This window comes from Benincasa hispida, chromosome 6, assembly GCF_009727055.1.
Source record: "Benincasa hispida cultivar B227 chromosome 6, ASM972705v1, whole genome shotgun sequence".
Lineage (NCBI taxonomy): Eukaryota > Viridiplantae > Streptophyta > Magnoliopsida > Cucurbitales > Cucurbitaceae > Benincasa > Benincasa hispida.
The window spans coordinates 3,977,992-3,988,496 of NC_052354.1; positions in this window are offsets into that span (position 1 = coordinate 3,977,992).

Sequence of the window (10,505 nt, forward strand, 5' to 3'; positions counted from 1 at the left end):
ATTCATGAAGCTGTAAAAACAAATCATATTTCGTCGCTTCCCAATGCAAAATTTGCTAAAAGGTCAAAAAGACGGAGAGAATCGAACTTGCAGCAAATGTAGGTAATCTTGTTAAGCACAACTATATTTTTACAAAAAAAAAAAATTATAATCAACATTGAATGGAGAATCCATTTGTTTTATTGTAAAACTGAGTCAATAGAAGGCCCCAAAATTGGTAAAGAAATAATAGAAACAACGATATGATGCGAAATACAGTAGAAAGCAAGTGAAGAAAAAAACTTTTGGAATATCTTCACCATTGACATCCACTTCAAGATTGCAACAGATTTTTATTGCCCAAAACAAAGAAAAACTCAACGGTACCCCTAACTTAAAACAAAAAGTTTCTCGTATCGAAATTAGGTTGTTTTGGATTTGGTTTTTCTGTAACCAAAAGAGGAGTGAATAAGAAGAAGAAGATGAATAACAAAATGCGTTGAGATAGGTTTTTGGTGTTGTTTCAGGTGTTGGGGGCGCGTTCCCCAATTTTTCATCTCTTTAATATATGAAATCCTAAAACAAATAAACCACAAATTACTTAATCTTTATAAAGTGTCAAGTAAAAACGAAATGAAAAAAATCCAATAATTTCTTCCAACCTCAGTTTTTTTAAATGAAACCCTAAAACAAAAAAAATCACAATTTACTTCACATTCATAAAGAATCAAATAAAAACGAAATGACAAAAAAATCAAAAATTTCTACCAACTTCTGCTTTTTTAAATGAAACTCTAAAACAAATAAACCATAAATTACTTGACGTTTATAAAGCGTCAAGTAAAAACGAAATGAAAAAAATCCAAAAATTTCTATCAACCTCCATTTTATCCATTATTCTTGATGTTTTTCATCAAATTTACATGCGTCAAGTAATAAAAACGTCAAGTACTCAAAAGTTTCATTATTCTTGATTTTTTCATCAAATCCGGAAATTTCTACCAACCTCTGCTTTATAAAAACGTCAAGTACTCAAAAGTTTCATGCGTCAAGTAATGTGATTTTTGTGGTAGTAAACTGCTTCAAGAAACACTTTCTTGATTCAAGAATGGCCGTGGCACATTATGATATTAAGAATTTGATTTGAAAGGAGATTTTTCTTTGTGGAAAGCAAAGGTAAAGGTCATTCTTAGCCAGCAAAAGGCTCTAAAGGCTATCATAAACCCAACCATACTTCCCAAATCAATAACCAAATATGAAATGGAAGAAGTGGAGAGTGCAACCTACAGTAAGTTGTCTTGAATTTAAGTGATGATGTGCTTAGAGAAGTAATTAAGAAAGAAACAACATATTAAATATGGGTGAAGCTAGATGAATTGTATCTGTCAAGGGATTTGCCTAATCGGGCATACTTTAGAGAGAAGCTTTTTTTTTTTTTTAATCTATAAAATGGATTCAAACAAATCATTAAGTGAAAACCTAATTGAATTCAAGAAGCTATCTACTTAATTCAAGAGCTTAGAGGAAAGATAGGTGATGAAACTTAGTAAACTCACCTCTATAAGAATATAAAGAGGTTAAATGACTATCAAATATGGAAGGGAGAAGATCACCACAGATGTTGTATTTCAACAATCAAGACCAAGGAGTTCAAAATTCTAGCTCCAAAGAAAGACCAAAAAAGTGGTGAATGGTTGTTCTCAAAGGGGAAATCCAAACATAATTTGAAAGATGACAAGAAGAAAAAAAGATAAGAGTAAACTCAAGTGTAATTTCTGTCACAAGATTGGCCACATAAAGAAGGATTGTTTTTTCTTTAAGAACAAGAAAACCTAGAAAGAGCAAAAGGAGAAAGAAGTTGAAGAGACTAAGGAACCTAAGGCCGAAGCATCAGTGGCAGAACAGGGGTCTTATATCTTTATTGATGCCCTCACTATTGGGATGTATGCCCTAAAGCCTCATAGTTATTTGTTATTTGAATCAATGGTTGATTAGTTTTCTATGCAATAATCCGTTAAACAAAGATCCAAGATTATCTGATATAACTTAAATATGTATGTGAAGACATAGAGATGGATCATGTTTAAGTGATAATCTAAATGATCTGTAGTATATGGATAAGGTTGGATACCTTATCTTGATAACACTACGTGGTACGACACGCTTTACAATTGTTGTAAAGTGCTACAAATGGTTTGATCCTGATCATTCATGTGGAGACATGTGAGTGGGGGTATCCTATACAAAGAGTTTATATAAGATCAGACCACAAAATGCATAGTCTCTCATTATAAGTTGCTATAAGAGACTTACATTTTGGGAAATTTGTATAGATGGCACATTTTTTGGGCCCAAAATGTCAAATAACCCATTTTAAAAAAATAATATCAATTGACCATCAGCTGACATCATCGCCATACTAGATTACGTAACTTAAATTTCCTGATTTTATGTGATTGCTCGTCAGTATACAAATGATTTGACAATTTTCACAACTGAAGCCTCAAATCAATAATACTTAAACACAATGGTGATTTCTTTAAACTCTAAACTCCATTTCAATGGTAATTACTTTCCTGATTTTCGACAGTGTTTTGTTAAATAGAGTTTTTTCGAATGGGGATTTCCAAGATGGGGCTTTTTCAGAACGGAACAGGTTTTCCATAACAGTGTTTCGTTATTTCGGTGTCTATTTCATTATTTTTGCTGTGTTATTTCTGGAAAGGTAGGAATTGAGTGTTACAAAATTTTGTATTGGGAGAGTGAGAGCGAGAGCGATAGAGTAAGAGCGAGAGATCGTTGAGGTTTAGAGTTTTGAGAGATTTAAATCGAAGATGGGAGCAAGAAAAGAAAGAGAGCGAGAGATAGAACGGGAGCGAGAAAGAGTGTGAGTAAGAGAGAGCGAGCATTCAATTGCTTGTACAACTTAATGACAAATGTTCTCTTGCTTTGTAGGATGATAGAAAACTGTCTACTTATTTGATATGGAGGTGATTGAGATGAGAATGAAAGTCCGTATGTTGAAGGCGAGCTGACAAGAATCATTGTGCCTGTTACATTGAAGTATGAAGAACTTAAATCTCACATTCACAGGGTTACAAATGTCAATTTTTAGAGTTTGATCTTATAATGAGAGTTAAATATAAGTTTGAATATGACGCCCCTCCACAATACATAAGAAACGATGATGATGTTCGCTTTTTTCTTTTCTAGAAAGAGCATAGTAGACTTCAATCATCTATAACGCTAAAATCAAATCATGATGAAAATATTATAATGGGGTTAAAAAATGTGAGTTATGATGACACAACTGTCGACAGACAATACGAGGAATCATATGAATTTCGTCGAGAAGAGGATGATATTCCATTGTCTACCAACACTGTACCATCAAAATTATCATTAAACAACGATCGCACTAATCCAACAGGATTGAATTCAATGAGTTATGGTGATACAGAATTAGGTGGTACTTCAGTTGTTGGTAATAAGAGATCATCTAGACTATATTATATGGATAGTGGTCATCCAGAGTAATGTTATGGTCCTTCGGTGGATGGTAATAAGCAACCAGCATGATTGAATGAAATGGATCATGATCGTAGAGATATGTATTATTCTACAACAGCTTCAGTGGTTCCACCATTTATGTTTTCAAGTCATATGGGAGAGTTGATTATGCCTGGTACCTCTTCATCTGAGATAGATGTTGAATTTGGTCAACTATTTTTTTAGTAAAAAGGACTTGAAAGTGCGATTATCTATTTTGTCCATCAATAAAAATTTTAAATTTAGGGTCAAGAAGTCAACCAAATCTTTGTTCATTGTAAAATGTATTGGGAAGACTTGTAAGTGGAGCCTTCGTGCAGTGAAAATGAAAGTGTGTGATATATTCAAGATCACAAAGTACTCATGTTCGTTCGCACATATGTTCCATCAAAATTCTAAATCATGACCGTAGACAATCAACTGCTAAGTTTACAGGCATAAGATGTACTTATAAACATCTTCATATCGTTGAGGATATGAGGGGAGATTACTGCATGAACATAAGTTATGATAAAGCATGGTGTGCAAGGGAAGCCCGCATATGATCTCACTAGAAGTACTCTAGAGTACTCATACGTCATACTACATGTTTATAGGGAAGCGTTAAAAATAGAGAATTCAGGTACAGTGTTTGAGATCGAACTTAAAGATGATGTACATTTCAAGTATATGTTTATGACATTAGGGACTTGTATTAGAGGTTTCGAAAGCTATCGGCCTGTGATAATTATTGATTGGTCGACTTGAAAGGAAAGGACAAAGGGACCACGTTAGTTGTAGTTTCTATGGATGGGAATAACCAATTATACCCACTAGCATAGTGGACAATGAAACTGATCGATCATGGAAATGGTTTATGTCAAATTTGAAATACACTATCAGAGAACCCGATAATCTGGGATTTGTGTCCAATCGAATGGTATGTATTAGCAATGCTATTTGTGCAGTTTTTCCCACATCATTTCATGGATTGTGTACATGGAACATAGAAATTATTCTTGAAATACTTTAAGGATAGTACGATCGTTAGGATGTTTATGTTGGGGTTGATGCCCTAAAGTCTCGTGTCATGTAGTTTGTAAACAGTTTGTACGAATGCGGTGTTGTATAATACATGATATGTTACATTACATCTTGTTTTTTGCTCAGTTGCATGTTTTATTTGCTTTACCACAAACCAACAAACATAAAATCCCTGGTTACCTTTATGTGACTCAAACATGTATATGGTGACATAAAAGTGGATCATGTCTTGAGTGATAACCAAAAAGATCTGTAGTATATGCATATAGGAGGAAAACCTTATCCTGGTAATACTACGAATGCGGCCCGCTTTGTGGAATGATCACAAGTGTTGTGACTTGTCACTGATGTTCTGATCCTAATCATTCATGTTGGGGACATGTGAGCGGGGGCCTCGTGTACAAAGAGTTTGTATAAGATCTGACCATGAAGTGTTAACGTCTCGTTATATAACACCGTTCATGATAGAGACTTCACTTCACTAGGATAACCATAGGTAACATGACCTCAATCCTGAGTGAGTTGGGAACTCCTGCCATCGAGGATTAAATTGGCTAATAAAAGGTTAAAGTGTAGCAAATCTATCTATAAGGGACCTTTTGTCTAAAGTGGGTTCTATCTAGGCTTGGGTATTTAAGTTGACAGAAACGTAACACCCCTACCTGGGAACTTACCTAGAAAGGTGAATTAGATAGATTTGATGCATGCATGCAAGTTAAGGACAGTTCATTAAAGTGTTTAAATGCAATTACTTGAACTTGTTCATTTTTCATAGACAAACATTGTTTATGAGCAAAGATTAAAAAGTCGACTTATACTAAAATCAGTAGCCGGATTATCTAGGTTAATAAACCCCTAGGTAGAACATTCAGATGAAGGTACTTGGGGCATAGGATGTTTCACTTAAACCTTTCACGTTTCTTCTAAATAGTCGACTCCGTGAGATCTACCCTCAGCCTCGCGACACCTTTGGCGTGTCCCCCCTAACAGATGGTGTTTGGGTAGGTCAATTTCAAGGTAGATGGAGAGAGTGTTCATAGTAAGTGGGAGTAGGAAGTGCAATAGCATATCTCTCAGTCTCCTTCATTAGGTTGAATAAAGTTACTGCGCATCGCCTCGAGGCACCCTGGGAGTGTCTTCCTAAAGGATGACATTTTTGCGCGTTTCTTTATTTGATCTCCTGTAAAAGGATAAGGTAACTTAGTCTCTTGTCCTAATCTGCTTCTTCCCTACGATGGGCTCATTAGAGCAGGATTCTGGCATCGAAAGCAAGGGGTCACACTTACACAGAATTGTTAAAGGTTAACAGTTCTGGACCGAAAAATGGTGGCTGTTAGGTTTAGTTCCAAGAGTTAGTTCTGCCTAATGGTTGAAAATGTCTCATCCCAGTGAAGGGAAAACTGATCACCCTACCAGTGACGTTTGTCCTACCTCACTGGGGCATCATTGCAAAATAGAAGCCTATAACTTAGGGTACTTGAAACTGTTTTGAATAATTTATGGGTTTAAAAGTAGTTCAGCAAAATGGGGAAAAATAAGTAAATAAAAATGACATAGAAGAGCCCAAATTCCAAATGAATGAATCAAGTTATTGAAGATTTTAAATAAATCCCGAAATTCAAAACTCCCCGTTGTCCAATAAAGATCTAAAATCCTTAATAATAAACCAAAATCCCCTACGCGATTAGTTACAAATTCCCTCGGTTGGGTAGGTAGAGAATACCTAGGTGCACGAGACAACTCTCTCTAAGGAACTCGGCAAAATAGCCCCGTAACTTCGGGAGAAGGGGTGCCTCCTCACAAAGGGGTCCGCAGTGACCAGGCCCGGGCGACTGTTTACCAAAAACACAGGTCTCCGCAAAGTCGTAAGACCATGTATGGGGGCTGGCGCCTGCCCAGTGCTGGAAAGTCAAGGAAGTTGGTGACCTGATGACAGGGGAGTCAGCGATCGAAGCCCCGGTGAACGGCGGCCGTAACTATAACGTCGTATTTTCAGCAATTTTTTCAAAATGGCAACAGCCACGTTGGCATTGTTAAGCACTGAAAAACTTACTNGCCTCACTGGGGCATCATTGCAAAATAGAAGTCTATAACTTAGGGTACTTGAAACTGTTTTGCAAAACTGATTAGTTTAAAAGTGGTTTAGCAAATTCTAATAAAGGTTTGTTCGTATTTTCAGCAACATTTTCAAAATGGCAACAACCATGTTTGCATTGCTAAGCACCAAAAAACTTACTGGCGATAATTCCACAACATGGAAACACATGATCACGAAGATCCTGATCATCGAGGATCTCATGTTCGCTCTCACGGAGGCTTGTCCTCCTATTCCAGCTCCTAATGGCAACAACCATGTTTGCATTGCTAAGCACCAAAAAACTTACTGGCGATAATTTCGCAACATGGAAACACATGATCACGAAGATCCTGATCATCGAGGATCTCATGTTCGCTCTCACGAAGGCTTTTCCTCTTATTCCAGCTCCTAATGCCGCTTAAAATGTTCAGGATGCATACGAGCGATGGACAAGGGCGAGTGAGAAGGCCCGAGCCTACATCTTGGCAAGTCTTTCTAAAGTCTTGGCCAAGAAACATGAGCTTATGGTCTCAGCATGTGAGATCATGGAGTCTCTATGGGGGATGTTTGGACAACCGTCTAAGCAACTTATGCATGAGGCTTTTAAATACATATTCAACTCCAAAATAGAAAAAGGCACCTCTGTTCGTGAACATGTGCTTAACATAATGGTCCATTTTAATGTGGCGGAGTTGAATGGGTCTACCATCAATGAAGGCAACCAAGTTAGCATAATCCGACATTCTTTGCCGGAGAGCTTCCTACACATTGATAGCAATATGATTTTTAACAAAGTGAAATAGAATCTTACAACTCTCCTCAACGAGTTGTAGACCTACCAATCTTTACTAAAAAGTAAGGAGAGGAAGAAGGATGAAGCAAACACGACATTCCATAGAGGTTCGACCTCAGGAATGAAGTATGCACCTTCTACTTCTAACTTTGGAAAGAGGAAGAAGAAGAAGGGTGGTAAGACAAAAGGGAAGACACCTGCTAACCCACTGCCTGCGGCATCAAGGAGGCGTCCACCGGTTGAAAAGGGAAAATGTTTCCACTACAACCAAGATAAACACTTGAAGAGGAACTGTCCTCGGTATTTGAAAGAGAAGAAAGCAGCCAAGGCTAAGGCCATCGCCGATAAAGGTAAATGTTATTTACTTTTACTTGAAACTTGTTTAGTAGAGAATGATGATTTAGCCTGGATAATTGATTCGGGCACCACTAACTATATTTGTTTTTCTTTTTAGGGGATTAGATCTTAGCGACAGCTAGAGGCTGGTGAGATGACAATGCGAGTAGGCACCAGACACGTCGTCTCAGCTGTGGCAGTGGGAGGGCTCCAGTTAACTTTACAGAATAGGTTTCTAGTTTTAAATGATGTATATATTATTCCCGAACTGAAAAGGAACCTCATTTCTATAAAGTGTTTATTGCAATGTAAATATACTGTCTCTTTTAATGTGGATAATGTGTTTATTCATAAAGATGGTATTTTTATTTGCATAACAAATCTGGAATCGAATTTATTTGTACTAAGGCATTTAGCCATTAATTCCCTCTATAATACTGAATTGTTTAGAACTGTCGTAACTCAATCAAAATGTTGACGAAACTCTCCACAATAAAATGCCCAACTTTTGCATCTTCATTTAGGGCATATGAATCTCAATAAGATTGAGAGATTGGTGAAGAATGGACTTCTAAGTGAGTTAGAAGAAAATTCTTTACTAGTGTGCAAATCATGCCTTGAGGGTAAGAAGGCTAAACGACCTTTTATTGGCAAAGGTTATAGAGCAGAGGAGCCTCTAGAGTTAGTACATTCTGACCTTTGTGGTCCTATGAATGTGCGAGCCCGAGGTGGCTATGAGTATTTTCTCAGTTTTACTGATGATTACTCAAGGTACGGGTATGTTTATCTTATGCAACGGAAATCTAAATCATTTGAAAAGTTCGAAGAGTTTAAGGCTGAAGTTGAAAAAGTATTGGATAAACGGATTAAAACACTTCAATCGGATCAAGGTGGAGAGTTTTTGGACTTGGCATTCCAGGACTATTTGATAGAACATGGAATCGTTTTCCAACTCTCAGTGCTGGGTACACCTCAGCAAAATGGTGTAGCGGAGAGGAGAAATAGGACCTTGTTAGACATGGTTCGCTCAATGATGAGTTACGCTTCCTTACCAGACTCATTTTGGGGTTTTACAGTGGAGACTGCGGTATATATACTCAACTATGTTTCCTCCAAAAGTGTTTCATGAACACCTCTGGAGTTGTGGAACGAGTGTAAAACTAGTTTACCTCACTTCCACATTTGGGTTTGCCCTACACATGTGCTTGAGGCTAAACCCAAGAAGTTAGAACCACGGTTGAGGTTATGCCTCTTTGTAGGCTAGTTCTAAGGTACACGAGGGGGTTATTTTTGTGATCTGATGGAAAATAAGGTGTTTGTTTCAACAAATGTTACTTTCCTGGAAGAGGATCATATAAGGAAGCACAGCCCACGAAGCAAAGTTGTGTTGCGTAAGCTTTCCAATGAAACTACTGAACCTTCAACAAGAGTTGTTGAAGAGCCTATTACATCAGCAAGAGTTGTTGATGGGAGTTCATCTAGTAGGTCGGTTCCACCTCAAGAGTTGAGGGAACCTCGACATAGTGGGAGGGTTAGGAACCCACCCATTCGCTATCTGGGTTTCATCCAAATCCTTGCTATGGTAGAAGATGACAACGTTGAGGATCTGTTGTCTTTTCGGAAAGCAATAGTGGATGTTGACCGAGATGAATGGGTCAAGGCCATGGATCTCGAGATGGAGCCGATGTACTTCAACTCAGTATGGGATCTTGTAGATCAGCTTGATGGGGTAAGACCTATAGGTTGTAAATGGATCTACAAGTGCAAACGGGGTGCTGATGGGAAGATACAAACCTTCAAGGCTTAACTTATGGCAAAGGGTTATACCCAGGTAGAGAGAGTCGACTATGAGGAGACTTCTCACCTATTGCCATGTTAAAGTCGATTTGCATCCTCCTGTCCATTGCAGCTTATTATAATTATGAGATCTGGAAAATGGACGTCAAGACGGCCTTTCTGAATGGAAATCTTGAGGAGACCATTTACATGGTGCAACTCAAGGGATTCATAGCCCAAGGTCAAGAGCATAAGGTTTGCCTGTCTCTTATACACATCTAGATGTGTATAAGAGACAGACATAGACGATATCCTACTCATTGGGAATAATGTAGGTCTATTGACTGCAGTTAAGAACTGGCTAGCGATTCAATTCTAAATGAAAGAATTAGGAGAAGCTCAGTTTGTTCTAGGTATACAGATCTTTGGGATCGTAAAAACAAAGTGCTAGTACTGTCTCAAGCATCGTACATTGACAATATGTTGCTCAAGTACTCGGTGTAGGACTCCAAGAGGGGCCTACTATTGTTCAGGCATGGAGTCACTTTGTCTAAGGACATGTGTCCTAAGATGCCTCAAGAGGTTGAAGAGATGAGATGGGTCCCATATGCGTCTGCCAGTGGCAGTTTGATGTACGTGATGCTTTGCACTTGTCCAGACATCTGCCCCGCAGTGGTAACAGTAAGTAGGTATCAGTCTAACCTAGGTCAGGGTCACTGGATCGTAGTGAAGAACATCCTCAAGTATCTTCGAAGAATGAGGGACTACATGCTCGTTTATGGTTCTAAGGATTTGATCCTTATAGGATACAAGGATTTTGACTTTCATACTGATAAAGACTCTCGCAATTCCACATCAGGGTCAATCTTTACTCTTAACGGAGGAGCTATAGTGTGGCGAAATAATAAGCAGGGGTGCATCACAAACTCCACTATGGAGGCGGAGCATGTAGCGACTTGTAAAGCTACTAAG